The sequence below is a fragment of the Trichechus manatus genome, unplaced genomic scaffold (assembly GCF_000243295.1).
Source record: "Trichechus manatus latirostris isolate Lorelei unplaced genomic scaffold, TriManLat1.0 scaffold00005, whole genome shotgun sequence".
In the NCBI taxonomy this organism is placed as follows: Eukaryota; Metazoa; Chordata; class Mammalia; order Sirenia; family Trichechidae; genus Trichechus; species Trichechus manatus.
The window spans coordinates 19,158,675-19,174,954 of NW_004443941.1; the positions used below are offsets into that span (position 1 = coordinate 19,158,675).

The 16,280-nt window shown below is 50.1% G+C and overlaps 1 long non-coding RNA gene across 1 annotated transcript in view; it reads left to right on the forward strand.

The window, feature by feature from the left end:
• Positions 1-43: 43 nt before the first annotated feature.
• Positions 44-16,280, forward strand: part of LOC111821376 (uncharacterized) — an 18,058-nt gene continuing 1,821 nt past the window's right edge. Inside the window, exon 1 of the long non-coding RNA XR_002824806.1 lies at positions 44-85. This is a non-coding gene — a long non-coding RNA (uncharacterized LOC111821376). The remainder of the gene's footprint in view (positions 86-16,280) is intronic.

The window sequence follows — 16,280 nt, forward strand, 5'->3', positions numbered from 1 at the left end:
GTTATCCAGAAAAACCCCAGTGTGGACGGGTGCTTGAGGACGCCAGCTACACAGTGCTTGAACTTGGAGTTAGGAACTATCCCAGGTACTCGCTCTTCTTCAGTTTTGCTGGTAGTGGCAAGAGTGACGGCGGATGTATCTCTCGGGCCGTGTTTTCTTGAAACCGGAAGTTGGGTCTGCGCCGTCCTGGCCATGTAAATTAGGGAGGGTCTGCCGCCGCGCTGGCTGGGCAGAGCTTACCTTCCTTACGGGGGCCCGCGGCCACTCTCGATTGTCACCTCACTTAATTGTATTTGTTTTTTCCTTGTTCATGCTCCCGGAGGTTGTGCAGAGCTGTGGCTATCCAGGGCAGTTCCAGTTCTGTGCTACTGGCAAGGCCAAGAAGAGAGAGAGGGAAGAAGGGAGGGCCAGGGCGGAGCCAAGGCCTGCCAGCTGGACAGGCCTTCCCCGGGAAGGAGGGGGGTGGGGGGATGCCAGGGCAGCAGGAAGCCACAGCACCTCCAGGGCCCACCCCTGACTAGGCCTTTCTCCCCACCTCTTCCCACAGTTCTTGCTAGACCTAGAAAGTATGAGTGTGTGTGGGAATGTGTCTATATGGGGCGGGGTGGGGGGGGTGTATATCTGTGTCCTTGTCTGTCTCTGTGAGTGTGGAAGTCATGTTTGTGGGTATTGCTCTGTGTGCAGGTGTTTGGGGGTCTGTGTGTGTCTGTGGTGTTGCTGCAGGGGTATTGGTGTGTGGGCCTGTGTCTGTGGGGTATGTGGATTTGGGTGCTTGTTTGTGTGTAGCTGTTGGGGTGTGTGTGGGTGTGAGGGTCTGGGCGTAGGTGTGTCTGTTGTAGTGTGAGAGTTGTATCTGTGTGTGTGTGTGGATGGTGGTTGTGGGTTTGGGGGTGTAGCTGTGGTGGGTATGTGTGTAGCTGTTGCTGTGTGAGTAGATGTGTGGGTCTGTGGGGTATGATGGTCTGTGTTACTGGGGGGCTGCATGTGGATGTGTCTGGGGGGGTTGTGTCTGTAGGTGTATGTATAGATCTGTGTGTGGGTGTTGGTGTGGGCTTGGGTGTGTCTGTTGCTGTGGTGTGTGTGTAGCTGTTGTGTGAGTAGGTGTAGGGTCTGTGGGGTGTGAGGGTCATTGGGTGTTGCCATGTGTTTGGGTGTGGGTGTGTCTATGGGGGGGGTGTTACCAACACCTAGCCAGGAATAGCAGTCTTTTTTTTTTTTTTAAGCAGGCTTATTTCAAGTTTAAAACTGCTTTCAAAACCCGGAAATGGTGGCCAGGCTGTCACACGCTTCCTACAGCCAACAGTGGGCAGGACAGGGCTGCAGGGGCTGGGCCCCCAGGCCTGTGGGGACCCTAGACCCATCGCGGTGGTTGGTCACACCTGCCAAAGGCAGACTGGGCTACTCACCCTCCGCATGGACATTTTTAGAAACAATTCTCTGGGCAGAGGGGGAGGGAGCCCTTTTATTTTCATCTGGGCAGAAATAGCTCTGTCAGATAGGAGTTCTTGTGCCCTCTGGGGTGAGAGGCGGCTCTGAAATAGGAGGAAAGATATCAAGGGCTTGAGACAGACAAGAAAACTCCTGAGCTCGCTGAAACTAAGTTTAAAATATTTCTCTAAAAATAAGCTTTGTTTTCCTTGTGGATTCCTCTGGCAATCAATCCTTGTGTTAGGGTGCTTAGCTGGCCTGGGACAAGTCAGGCGGAATTTTTAAAAAAGCGAGTGTTTCCCAGCCGTGGCCTTGGAAAGTTCTCTGTTTTCCATTTATTAAACTCCTAGTTTCCGGCTAATTAAAATTATTTTCAAATAAAACTCCATGGCCCAGCAATATTTGATGAAACACAGAATTCCTGGTGACCCCTCTGCAGGAGGTCGAGGCTGGCTGAGGGCAGCATGTGCCCCCTCCACTGGGCCCTGTAAGGGTTTTATGGGCAGGGGGACGGGCCTTTGAAGTGCAGGTCCCAGGGCCTTGCCTTACTAAGCCTTACTCCATGACTAAGCTGCCTGTAGGCTAATCTCTGAGCCCTGTACCAGGTGAAAAGGGGCTGTGTGATTCCCCTTCACCACCAATAATGTGGAGCCCCTGGGTAGTGCAAATGGTTAACTCGCTTGGCTGTTAACCAACAGGTTGAGGTTTGATTCCCCCCAGAGGGGCCTCGGAAGAAAGGCCTGGCGATCCACTTACAAAAAATCAGCCATTATAGACAATAGATAAGTGGTAACTTTGGTGAAGGGCAAGACAGTACACAATACTGGGGAAGCCAGCACAGCTTGTACAAGGAAAGGTCATGGAAGCTCCATAGACACATCCAAACTCCCTGAGGGACTGAATTGCTGGGCGGAGGGCTGTGGGGACCATGGTCTCAAGGAACATCTAGTTCAATAGGCATAACACAATTTATAAAGACAATGTTCTACATTCTACCTTAATGAGTAGCGTCTGGGGTCTTAAAAGCCTGTGAGCAGCCATCTAAGATACTCCACTGGTCTCACTTCTTTGGGAACAAGTGAGAACAAGGAGAACAGGACACAAGGAAAAGATTAGTCTAAAGGACTAATGGACCACAGCTAGCAAGGCCTCTACCAGACTGAGTCCAGTACAACTAGATGGTGCCCCGCTACCACCACTGACTGCTCTGACCGGGATCACAACAGAGGATTCTGACAGAGCTGGAGAAGGATGTAGAACAAAATTCTAACACACAAAAAAAGGCCAGATTTACTGGCCTGACAGACTGGAGAAACCCTGAGAGTATGGCCTCCAGACACCCTTTTAGCTCAGTGGTGAAGTCACTCCCGAGGTTTACTGTTCAGCTGGGGATTGGACAGCCCTATAAAACAAAATGGGACTAATGAGGCACAGCAGTCCAGGGACAAGGACTAGAAGGCAGAAGAGGACAGGAAAGCTGGAAAAAAGAGAGAGAGAAAAAAAATCAGCCATTGAAAACTGTAGAGCATAGTTCTACTCTGACACACATGGGTTCTCCAGGAGTCTGAGTCAACTTGATGACAGTTGGTATGTGGCTTGTGAGAGCCTCTCTGACCTGGTTGCTTCTCCCTGGCCCAGCTACTCTTGAGGCTTCAGTCTAGTCGGGCCAGTGTGCTAGGGCTTTATCGAGCACTTACTGTGTGCCCAGGCCTGTGCTGATGTGTCACTGTTGGGTTGGACTTGACAGACTCCCCCAAGGCCAATATATTATGTAGATGCTAATCAGAGACACTGCCAGGCTGGCCCAAGGCAGGCATGTTTTGCTGAGGGCCAGGGCTGTATGATTCAGACTTGTTGGCAGATACCCCTCCTCTGCTGCCCCCGGATCCAACTTAGACATTAAAGGGGCAGGATGCCAGGGCTGCTGGTGGAGACCTTTCACTCATCCTACAGATAGATCCTGATTTTCTAGTAAATGCTGGTGCTGGAGTAGCAGAGGTGAGCGGACAGACCTCGTCCCTGCCCTCATGGAGCTGTGCAGCGTGTAACAGCTGTACTGGGGAGCCAGCAGTGTACCACTTTGGAAAACAGCTCGGCAGTTCCATTAAAAATTTAAGCCTATAAAACAATATGTGTACTGACTGTTTAATGAGAAACTATTTGTTCTGTAAACCTTCATCTAAAGTACAATAAAAAAAAATTTTAAGCATAGAGTTACCTTATAACCCAGCAATTCCACTCCTAGGTATAAACCCAAAGAATTGAAAACATATGTTCACACAAAAACGTGTACACAAATGTTCATAACAGCATTATTCATAATAGCCAGAAAGTGGAAACAACCCAAATGTCCATCAATTGAGGAATGGATAAACAAATCCCATACAGTGGAATATTATTCAACCATAAAAAGGAATGAAGAACTGATACATACTACCACATGGATGAGCCTTGAAAACAGTGTCCTAAATGAAGGAAGTCAGGTATAAAAAACCAAAAAACCAAACCAGTTGCCATCGAGTCAATTCCAACTCATAGTGACCACGTAGGACAGAGTAGAACTGCTCCATAGGGTTTCCAAGGAGCGGCTGGTGGATTCAGACTGCTGACCTTTTGGTTTGCAGCAGTAGCTCTTAACCACTGCACCACCAGGGCTCCAAGTCCATTATAAAAGGCCACATATTGTATGACCCCATTTGTCTGAAATGTCCAGAATAGGGAAATCCATAGAGACAGAAAGTAGATTGGTGGCTGCGTTGGGATGGAGGGAGGGGGGAATGGGGAGTGACCATTTAATGGGTACAGGTTTCTTTCTGAGATAATGAAAATGTTCTGGAACTAGGTAGTGGTGATGGTTTGCACAGCACTGTGAGTACTGACTTTTCCACTTTAAATTGGTGAATGTGATGGTATGTGAATTATATCTTGATTTCAAAAAACATAGTCACAGTGGAAGCCCAGGCTATCGAGGGGAAGGAGCAGGTGCTGAGGGAACCTCTGTCAGGAAACCCACCTCACACAGGGTCCAGGAAGCCCCTGAAGAAGTAAGAAGAACAAAGGGTAGGTAGTGACTGACAAGGCAAAGGCTTGTGAAAGAGTTTTCCAGGCAAAGGGAGCAGCTAGTGCAAAGGCCCTGTGGTGGGAGGCAATGTGGCTCCAGAGAGGAGAGAAAGAAGACCAGCGTGCCTGAAGGTGGAGAGCAGAGTGGGGCAGGATGGGGCGGAAGCAGTGGGCTCAGCAACAAGAAATCACTCCCTTGCCTTCCACCCCCCACCCCCGCCCCCATTCACCTATTACAGTATCATATCTTTGGTTCAAAGATTTCTACAGTTATTTTCTTATATTATCCTTTGACCTTTTCTATATTTTAGTTAAACGTTTTCAATTAACATTTTTCAGTAAAAGAAATTGTCCTCAGAGGCTCCCCCAAAAGTGCAAACACCCCGGAGTCAGTCGGACCTTTCACCCCAGAGTCCAGGAGGCTACCACAAGTGGAAAGAACTGGGATTCTGGAGTCAGATATGGGGATGCGTCCCCCTCGCCCCCTCCACCCCCTCTGCCCCAGGCTGCCACTTTGCCTCCTGGAGTCTCCGTTTGTTCATTTGAGAAATAGGTTATGAAGAAACAGGTTACTCCATTGTTGTTGCTGTTAAGATTAAGTGAGATAATAAATGCAACGTGCATTGCCCAGGGCCTAGAGATGGTAAGTGTTCAACAAAAATCAACTGGCTGTTATTACTGTTGCCTCTCATCACCCCTCCCCCAGCTCATGCCCAGGGGTTTCCTTGCTGAAATGCCTTAAAGATTCTAATAGCTACTATTTATGGGGCTTCTATTAGATACTAAAGCTTTACATGTGTTAATGACAATCCTTCTAACAATAAGACAGAAGTTCTGTTACTCTCCCGTTTTATAGATGAGGAAACTGAGCCTGAAAGGGTAAGTTATTTGCCTGAGGCTACGCAACTAGGAAGTGGCTGAAGCAGAATTCAAACCAATCTAAGCTTTTGCTCCTTCAAATTACTCCCAGGCTACCTCTTCTGACTTCTCTCTACCTGCCTTATTCCCCTGGTTTATAAAGTCCAACTCTTCTAGGAAGCCTTCTAGGATTTCTCTCCAGAGTGTTCTGTGTCCTGCTTCATCTGTGCTTTTAAAACAATTTAGTTTAAAGTCACTCTTCTGCTCCAAATGCTCACACAGAATAAAATCTAAAAACTTTACAATAATCTATAAGATCCTATATGACTTACTCCCTACCTCCTCCCTACCCCACCTCAACTCTTACCTTTCTAACCTCAACTTCGCCCTCACTCATCCCATTCCAACTACACTGGCCTCCTTGATGGTCCTTAAACATGCTGGGCTGACGCCCTGCCTCAGGGCCTTTGCACTTGCTACTATCTGTCGCGCTCTTCCACATGGCTCTATTCCTTTAAGTTCCTGCTGAACTGTGGCCTTTCTGGGGGGGTTACCCAGACCACCCTCTCTGAAACAACAACTCCACCTGGCATTCCTTCCCTCTCAGCCAGCTTAATTTTTTTCTCAGCATTTGTCACCCCTGACATACTTTGAATATCTTTGTTTGCGTGTATATTTCTTCCTCCCAAAATTCTAAGCACCATGAGGTCAGAGACTATCTATCCCAAGAGCATGGGAAGCCATTGAAAGATTTTAGCCAGGAGTAAGAGAACTACATTCACATTTCTAAACAATCTCTCTGGTGATTGTGTGGAGAGTAAAGTGGATAAAATGATTTCTTATAAAAACTATTTTAATGCTAAAAAAAAAAAAGTTAAAAACCCCAGATCTAGGATCGTCCTCTCATTCCAGAGATGACAAAACTGACGCTTAGAGAGAGGGCAGAGCACCCCTCTGGAGACTTCCCAACTTCTGGGTTTCTGCATGAGCACGTAGTCCCTGCGAGTGAGCCGTGCCAATAGGGCTGTTTTTAAAAACTCTACATGACGATTCTCACCAAAGCAGACCCATGTCCTTCTGGGCTCTGTCCAGTGGGCTCCTTAGGGAGGGCCAGGAGGGCCTGTGGGCTGGACATGGCCAGAGAACTTGCAATCCACAGCCCCATGAGCCCAGAGCAGCGGCAGCGGCTGGCCCAGCTCCAGCTGGGGCAGGAGGGGGCTCAGGGCAGGCATCACCACCACTGTGTGGAGCGGCCTGGTCATGCAGGGGTTACAAGGAGGGGCTCCACGACCTGGGTTCAAATGTCACTCCACTGCCACTCTCTACCTGAGCAAATCTCTGAGCGTCAGTGTCCTCATCTATGAAATGGGGATGATGATGCCGCTCCTGATACACCAAGCCCCCATGTGTATCAAAATATGATAGTGTGTATGAAGTATCGAGGAAAGTGCCCGGCTCACGTCCCCACAGAGGAAACGATGTGCCAGCTAGCAGAGTGGTCAGCAGCCAGACGGCCTGGGTTCACAGCTAGCTCGGCCACTACCAGCTGTGAGACAGTGATCAAGCTACTAACCCTCTCTGTGTCTTGATTTCCTCATCTGTAAGATGCCAGGGAGAGCAGGGCTGACCTAGCTCATCGAGTGAGGCTCAGGTGAATCAACCCATGTGAGGCCTTGAGAATAGAACCAGGACACAGAAAGTGTGACGTAAGAGTTTGTTAGTACTGTGTTGGCTTTTTTCACATCTAATCAATAGGTACCAATTTGAGGGGGTTCAGGAAGCCCCCCACCAACCACAGCCTGCCCCCACCAAACTCACCCAACCATCTGGGCCTTAAGATGAGAGTGGCTCCTGCTTATCTTTGGAAATTCTAGGTGTGCACTGTTCAATATGGTAGCCACTAACCACACGTGGCTATTTAAATTAATTGAAATTAAATAAAATTTAAAATTCACTTCCTCATTTGCGCCAGCCACATTAGAAGTGCTCACTAGTCACAGGTAGCTAGGGGCTACCATACTGAACAGCACAGACCATTTCTAGCATCTCAGAAAGTTCTGTTGGACAGTACTGCTAGTCTAGAATATTCTATTAAACAGCAAAGGAAGCTTCCATCATGTAACACCTTGAAGGGTTGTCGTTTCCTACAGCACACTCCAGGACACACCCACAATGCCCTTGATGGCTCTCCCTCTCCCCAGGAGCCAAAAAAAAAAAAGAAAAAAAAACCAAACACCAGCAACCCCCATGTGTAGAACTGTGCTCCATAGGGTTTTCAATGGCTGTGATCTTTTGGAAGTAGATCGCCAGGCCTTTCTTCCACGGCACTGCTGGGTGAGTTTCAACCATCAACCTTTATGTTAGTAGTTGAGCACAAACCGTTTGTGCCACCCAGGGATCCTTTCAGGAGCCAAGAAAGTCCAAAATATTCCAAAACTACTGCTTCCTCTGGCAAACTGGGTGGAGGGGAAGGGGAGGGCTGAGCTGCACCTGACGGCCCACCACATGCTCTCGAGTGCACTGATAGCTCTGGCCAGCAGCCTGGGGACCCACCTCCTCACGGATGCCCCGGAAGCACCTCAGACCTCCACACCAACCTCTCCAGTTGTCCCTGTCTCCACACATGTGGTACCACATCTATCTAGTCTCCCACACCAGAACCTGGCTTCTCCCGAGGTCCTTTCTCTGGCTTCCCGCTCCATCCCCCTGTATAGGTTGTCAAACCTAATGTCCCAGCTTCTAACTCTGCCTTGACTGTGCCCGCTTCTCTCTGTCCCTGCCTCCTGGGCACTCAGACCTCTCACCTGCACACCTGCTGGAGCCCCCAGCTGGTCCTCCTCCCAGCTACCATTCCTCCAGGCAAATTCCTAAAACAGGCAACCACACCCCTCCCTGCCCTGAGACCGTGTGAAGACCCTATGAAGAGTCCCAAGTTCAAATCTAAGCTTGCAAACATGGTCTTTGAGGCTCTGGAAGTCTGGAAGGCCACCCTCCCCTGCTCTGATGCTCACCGTTCCTCCCCAGTGCCGTTCGCACCCCTTGTTCTCCCTGGGCCCTGCCTGGGGCACACCCCCAGCTTCCTCCAGCTAGTCCCTCAACATTCAACACAGGCCGAATCTCAATCTCAGATCTATCCCTTCCACCGGCTCCGGGGCCCACCCCGGCCCTTTATCGTGGCACAAATCACCGTGTCAGACATCAGCCGGTTATGTCTCTGTCCTCCTCTCTAGCCTGTAAGTTCCTTCAAAGCAAGAACATCATTATCCTCCTTGTATCCCCAAGCCTGGCTCCTACAGGAGCCTTAATAACTTTGTGCAACCAAACCAGACCACCCTTAGATTGGTATTGTTCTCCCCATTTCACGGACAAGGAAAATGAAGCTCAGAGAAATGAGGGATTGCCCAAGGTCTCCCAGCTCACAAATGGTGGAGCCGTGACTCCACCCCAGGCCTTCCATGTGAGGGCAGAGCACCCTGCCTCAAAAGAGGGAGACATGCGACGCTTCTTGGTGTCCTCTTGTTTGTTTATTTTTTTCTCTTATTTCAAACTTATGGGTGCTTGTCATGAATAACCAAACAGCGTAAATTGAATTCCGATATGTATAAATGCAAAACCCAAACCAAACCCATTGCCAATGAGTCAATTCCACCTCATAGCAATCCTATAGGACAGAGTAGAACTGCCCTATTGGGTTTCCAAGGCTGTAAATCTGTTTGCAAGCAGACTACCACATGTTTCTCCAGCGGAGCCGCTGGGGGTTCGAACCACCAACCTTTTGGTTAGCAGCCGAGCACTTCACCACTGCGCCACCCAGGCTCCTTATACAAATACAGAAGCCTCCCTTATCCGCCTCCTCAGTCCCACTCAGCAAAGGTAATCATCTGGTAACAGTTTGTGCAAGGTGTTCCAGATACGTTATTATGCCACTATAAATATTTATACACATACAATCATAGATTTCCTGGCTCACAAACACAGGGTCGTATTGTACCTCCTGTTCAGTGGCCCATTTCTTCCTTAGCATGCTAGCACGTTCTTTTAACGGCTGCATGGTATTCCACACTATGAGGGCCATCATGATGGATATTGCAGCTGCTCACAATTTTGCTTTACCTTACAAACAATGCTGCACGAACATCTTTGTACATAGACCCTTAGGGGAGCGTTTGTATCGGATGAATTCCTAGAAGTAGCATTGCTGGGTCACAGGGCAGCTCACATGTTTCCAGGGACGGTGACGTGCACTTAAAAGCTTGAAATCTGCCATCCAGTAACCCTCCAAAAATGTTGCCCTGCGTTACTTCCACCTGCTGTGCTTGAGAGACCCCCTTCCTACCTACCCCTGTTCACCCCTCTTTGTGCCTGTTCTGAGTTTCTGGAGTTCACATAATAGGGCTTCCACCTTGGGTCTGTGCTTTCCCTGACTCTTTTCCAGATTCAAATCCTCCCACATTTGTCCCTTGCGCAGGCTGGTGCCAAAGACTGGGCCGTTGCTTGGGAGGGGCCTGTGCAGATCCGAGTCAGTCCTACGCGGCTCTGGGAACCTGGGGCTTCAGGGACGAGGGGGTGGGAAGATTCTGCCCACTGAAACCGTGGGGAAAGGCTCCCAGCCATGTGACTGTTTGTGGGGGCAGCAGAAATCATCCGCAGACAACAATGATGCCAGTTGAGGGTATGTGTGTGTGAGTGTGTATATGAGTGTGTGAGACTGTGTAGGTGTGTATCTGTGTGTGGGTGGTGTGTGGGTGAGTGTGAGCATATGTGCATGAGTATGTGAATCTAAGTGTGTGAGATTTTGTATGTGTATATGTGAGCATGTGAGGTTGCGTGGGAGGGTCGGGGTGTGAGATTGTGTGAGTATGGATCTGTGTGTGTCTATGTGTGAGATTTTGTATGTGTATGTGAGCGTGTGAGATTGTGTCTGTGTGTGAGACTGTGAGTGTGTGTATGTGTGAGTGTGTCAGTGTGTAAGATTTTGTATGTATGCATGTATGAGCGTGTAAGATTGTGTGTATGTCTGTGTGTGACACTGTGTATGTGTGAGTGTGTGAAATTATATGTATAAGTGTGTCTGTGTGTGTTTATCTGTGTATGTGTGTGAGTGTATGAGATTGTATGTATGTGTGTGAAATTGCATCTATGCGTGAGATTTTGTGAGTGTGTATCTGTGTGAGTGTGAGTGTATGTATGAGTGTGTGTGTGAGATTCTGTGCATGTGTGCGTGAGTATATGAGAGGGTGTGAGACTGTGTGTCTGTGTGAAAGTGTGTGTGTGAGAGAGAGATTGTGTGGTGTGTGCGTGTGTGTGAGTATGTGTGTGTTTTAGGGGCAGTTGTGTCTGTCGTTATGTAATGGAGGCACTCCCTGGGGCCAACAAACCGCAGTGGTTTAACCGCCAGGCTGACCAGGCCACCAGAAGGGAAAGGAGGGAAAATGTAAACACTGTTCTGTGCCTTCCCCTTTCCGTCCACAAGCAGGCCCCAACAGGGCAACTCCTCCAGGCTTCCATTCCAGCTCCTCAACCCCTGTGGCTGGGCTGCGAGGAGGGCTGATAACGGGGGTACCATGGCTGAGGCAAGGGTCACAAGAGCTCTGCTGTGAGCGAACGTCCACAGTGGTTGATCCCAGCCTGAGGGGCAGGACCGAGAGGACAGCCCAGGCAGAGTCTACCCTGGCTTCTCCTGGTCTGCCGTGGGCCAGGCAGTTCCCACAAATGAGGCAAACTGACTTCCTCGCCCCCAGAGTTGGCCTCTATAAAGCTTTCAGGGGCTCCCTGTGTCCCAGAGGCCCCTGCCTGGCATCACTCCATAATGAACCAGTGTGGACCTCAGAGCCCACCTGTCCACATCTTTGTGGTGGCCACAGGGCCTGCTGTCTGTCTGTCTGTCTCTCTCTCTGTCGCACACGCACACACACATAAGGGTGCATCTCCCCCACCCCACCCGCCGACGCCATCCCAGTTCAGCTCCCAGCTCCTCAGCCCTTCCTCTGCGCATGCCTGAGGCTCTTTCCCAGGAAGCCTCCCTGTCTGCTCCAGCCCAGAGTCCTCTCTCCCTGCTCTGAACTCCTGAGGTGCCTCTGCATGCACAGCCTGACTTCTGGCCGGGCACAGTCGTCCCCTGTTCTCCACATGTTCATTTTAATAATAATGGCCACAATCCATGGATCATAGTCTGCCAGGCCAGACCACAGGTGCTCTCATTATGGCCTGTAGTCCTCACACCCACCCTAGAAGGTCCACCCTTGTGTGGATGAGAACCCCAGCAGAGAGTTTCAGTATGTTGTCCCTGGCAACACAGGACTGGGCACTGTTTCATTCTGTTGTACATGGAGTCACTATGAGTTGGAACCAACTTGACGGCACCTAACAACAACAACACACAGCCACACCCTGCACGTCCGTCTGGTGGCAGAGCCTGTGTTCCCACGCCCAGTGGGGAGCCCTGCCGCCCTACACCATCCAGGCTCTTGGAGGGCAGGGACCCTCTTCCACCTGCCCCCTGCCAACCTTCCCCCGCACAGAGCCTCGCTGCGCACCCAGTAGACGCTCAAAGAAAGGCTGTGGCTTAGTCAGCGGCTGTTGTACAGTCAGCACCTTTTTTAAAAAACAGACCTTCTGTTTTAGAGCATATCTTAGCTAGTGCTGTTATAACACAAATACCACAACTGAGTGGCTTTAAAGAACAGCAATGTATTTTCTCACAGTTCTGGAGCCTAAAAGTTCAAATCAGGGTCTCCACCCTGTCGCCTCCTTCCTTGTTGGCAGCCCCGGCGTTTCTTGGTTCCTTGGAGATCCTCACTTGATGTTTGTCATCCCCTGTTTGTGCCTCCGTGTCTATGCTGCTCTTCACAAAACTCTGAAATCACTGAATTTAGGATCCACCGTACACTGGCATGACCTCAACTGATTGATTGGTTATATTACATTAAATTGCATTATGGAATGTGATTACATTGCATTACATTAGATTACATCCACAGGTATAGAGGTTAGGATTCCAACACAATTTCTACACTGGCGTGACCTCAACTGACTGATTGATTATATTATAGTAAATTGCGTTATGGAGGGTGATTACACTACATTACATCCACAGGTATAGAGGTTAGGATTCCAACACAAATTTAGAGAGGACACAATTCAGTCCATAACAGAACAGTTTTAGATTTATAAAAAAATTGCTCAGAAAGTACAGAGAGTTCCCATATACCCTCGCCCCCTGCACACAAAACCTGTTGCTGTCAAGTTGGGTCCCTGCACAGTTTCCCCTTTATTAACATCTTGCATTATTGTGGTACATCTGATACAATGGATGAACCAATATTGATACATCATTGTTAACTAAATTCTATAGTTTACGTAGGAGCCCTGGTGGCACAACGGTTAAGTGCTTGGCTGCTAGCCAAAAGGTTGGCTGTTTGAACACACCTAGCTGCTCTGCGGAAGAAAGACCTGGCAGTCTGCTTCCGTAAAGATTACAGTCTAGGAGACCCTATGGGGCAGTTCTACTCTGTCACATGGGGTTGCTATGAGTCGGCACACAGCAGCAATATAGTTTACATTAGGGCTTACTCTGCGTTGTACACTCCGTGAGTTTTGATAAATGCATAATATCAGATATCCAGCCATCAGGGCCTCTTAACTGCTAATTGACTGGATCACTAGCTGAACAGTATTGAATGGAATCTTACTCAAAAATAATAAAGTGACATGTTAAGAGAAGGATCCCTGGAGTTATGCAACTGTATGATTTTAGGCAACTCATGAACCTCTCTGAGCCTCAGTCTCCCCATCTGCACAATGGGAATGGCCATCATGCCTTCCTCCCAAGGTGACTGAGAGGCTGACAGGCAATGCTGCATGTGACGGCCTTGGCTCTGCCTGGCTCTGCTGCTGTCCTACCCTTTCAGTGGTATTGGTGAGGCAAACACCTTCCCCTATTTTACAAGTGAGGAAACAGACCCAGAGAAATGCCTTCCCCAAGATCCGCAGAGCCTGGACTGCAACTGCAAATTACTGATCCCTAACCCGGAACCCTTAAACAACAGGTCAGAGTTTTCATCCGGGTCAGTGTGGATAGCGGGGTGGGGTCATTTGAAGGAGAATATCTTTCTAGATTTTAAAAAAGTGCCCGATGAACTTGAAGGCAGTGTCCTCTCAGAAGGACTCTTACCCTTCCACCCAGTAATCGAGGGGTCAGTCAGGGAAGGGGTGGGTATCGAAGCAACCCTGCCCCCAAAAGAGGAAGGCATTGGGCTCAGGCTGCTACTGCTTGGAGGATGGGCTTGGCCTGCGCCTCCATGCCCCCACCTGTGCTAGGTCTTCTCTGGTGGCAGACACAGAGCCACAGACCTGGTTCTCACAGGGTGGGGACCATTAAAATTCAGTTTGGTGTTCTAGACTGTGGGAGCTCCAGACCCTTTGGGAGATGCTGAGCCTACCGCCCCGGCCCACCCAGTGTGACCCACCCCATCAGCCCCCAAGCTTGGAAGGCCCCTCTAGCTGGGCCTTGGACTGGCCGGGGGGCTGCAAGCTGCTCTTCAGTACCCTGCCCCCATCCCACCTTGTTGCCCCATTCCTTCCCTGCATGGGGCTTTGGGAAATCACCCAGACCCCATTTCCATCATCTCACCCACATCGTCTCATAGGGCCAAGTCCTAACTCTGGCATCAAAGACCCCTGCAGCCTAGCCCTGCCCACCTCATGCAGCCCCCTCCCTGGCTACCCTACATTGCAGAACCCTGCCCCCAACCCCACGCTCCTCGCTGCTTCCATTTTTTCTCCACAGTCTGTCACAATCTAACGTAGTACATAATTTAAACAGATTTATCTTGTTTATCGTCTGCTCCCACTAAAATGTCAGCTCCAAGGATTCTTTTCTGTTCTTTTCTTTTTGGGTCTGTTTTACTAACAACAACAAAAATGAGATCATCAGTACTTAGGACCCAGCCTGGCATGTAGTGCTTAACAGATAAGTGAAGGAATGACTGGGTCATCTCTACCCTCCTGCCTGCCTGTTGAACATTCACTCGAGTGTCTTTACTCCTGTCCTGCTATGCCCTTGCCCTCCCAATGCCTTTGCCTGGCTGAATCATGCCACTTCCTGCAGAAAGTCTTCCAGGATTGCACCCAATCACAGCACAGCCTCCCTCTCTGACCAGATACAGTGCTGATGGTGCCCAGCCCAGCTGTTCTCCCCTTAAGCTCTGTTTTGTGTTTCCCAAGTGCCCAGGGCCATAGCAACTTTCTCAGGTGGATTTCAGAAGAAGAAGATGAATAAGGCAGGCCAGCTGTCTGGGGCGTGCAGGGACCAGGTGTGGACAGCTCAAGGCCTGGGAGACCAGGGCTTGTGCTACCTGCCGCCTTTGCCCAAGGGCAGGCAAGGAGGCCTATTCTTTCCTCTCTTGACCATCAGGGCCCTTTGCTCCAAGGTCCACTCAAGCTGGGCCTGGGCAGGAGAGCCCATGGTTGAAGGAGGAGGCATCTTGATATCCGGGTGGGCTGCTCAGACCGAGGATAGCCAGGCTCTGACCCACAGACTCTGCAGCCACAACTCAGCCCTGGTGGCCTCGAGTGGGCTGGGGAGGCTCAGGGCCCCCTGGACCTTGGAGTCCTTCCCCGAGAGCCCTTTGGAGAAGGTCTCACCAAGCAGGGTGTGTGTGCATTTTGGTGTATGGGGGGAGGGCGAGAGAGAGAGAGATAATTCTCTTCACCAAGATGGGAACCCAAACCAGGGAGGCAGGAGAGTGAAAACCAGAAAGCTAGAAAGCGGTGGTGACTCAGGAGACAGCCATGGTGCCGGCCCGAGTCAAGGACAGAGCGGCAGGAAGGACAGACAAGCGCTGAGAGGGGAGGCACCAGCAGCTGGCTCTGTGGCCCTGGGCCACCCAGCCCTGGACCAGGGGCCACCCAGCAGAGGAAGCATCCTGTCCAGAAGCAGGCAGGTTAAAACGTGCTGGTGAGGTCGCCGGCCTGTGAGGTCCGGGGGTCCAGGATTGTGTTCTGTTCTTCCCTGTGTTCCCTGCCTGGCTGGGTCCATGAGGTCGCTCACCATCAGTGAACACTTCCTGGATGAGGAGGGAGGAGAGGAGAGTATGATCCCTGAACACAAACATCTAGCCTCCTCCAGCAGAGAAATTGTCTGCTGTGCAAGGATTACCAAAAAAAAAAAATACAACCAAACTCATTGCTGTCGAGTCGATTCCAGCTAATAGTCACCCTATAGGACTGAGTAGAACTGCCGCATAGATCTTCCAAGGAGCGGCTGGTGGATTCGAGCTGCTGACCTTTTTGGTTACCAGCCACGCTCTTAACCACTGTGCAAGGATTAAATGACATAAAATATATAAGGACCTTACACCACATCTAGCACACAGAGGTTATAAATAATGTCAGCTCCGCCGCACCCGGCCTGCAACCTGAAACTGTCCTGGGGTGGGGGGTGGGGTGGTGAGCTCTCACACACCCTGTCCAGTTTGGAAGGTCCCTATTCACTTCCCACCCCTTCTCCACCCAGCTTCTTCCAGTCCGCTCAGCTTGCCCGTTCCTGAACACTCCATCATGGCCATGCCTTCCTATAGCAGTCACATCTGCCCAGGATTCTGGAGCGCAGACTCAGGAGTCAGGCTGATAGGTTTCACTTCCCAGTTTTCCCACTTAACAGCCCTGCAAACTTGGGCAAGTTCCTCAGTCTCTCTGTGCCTCTGTTTCCTCATCTGTTATTCCCCAACCTTCTACTGTTCCTTGCAGATTCATGTGGGGAACTTTTGTCTTCCTTAATGGCCCCTGAGTTGCAGAAGGGCATAGGAAACCCAGTATTAGACCACATTTTCTTTTTTCATCTCTACCTCCACCCCATGTTACAAGAGCAGAAGCAGAAGCTCCTTGCTTCCAGGGCCTCTCTCTGTCTGCATTGGATTAATTGCAACTCTGAT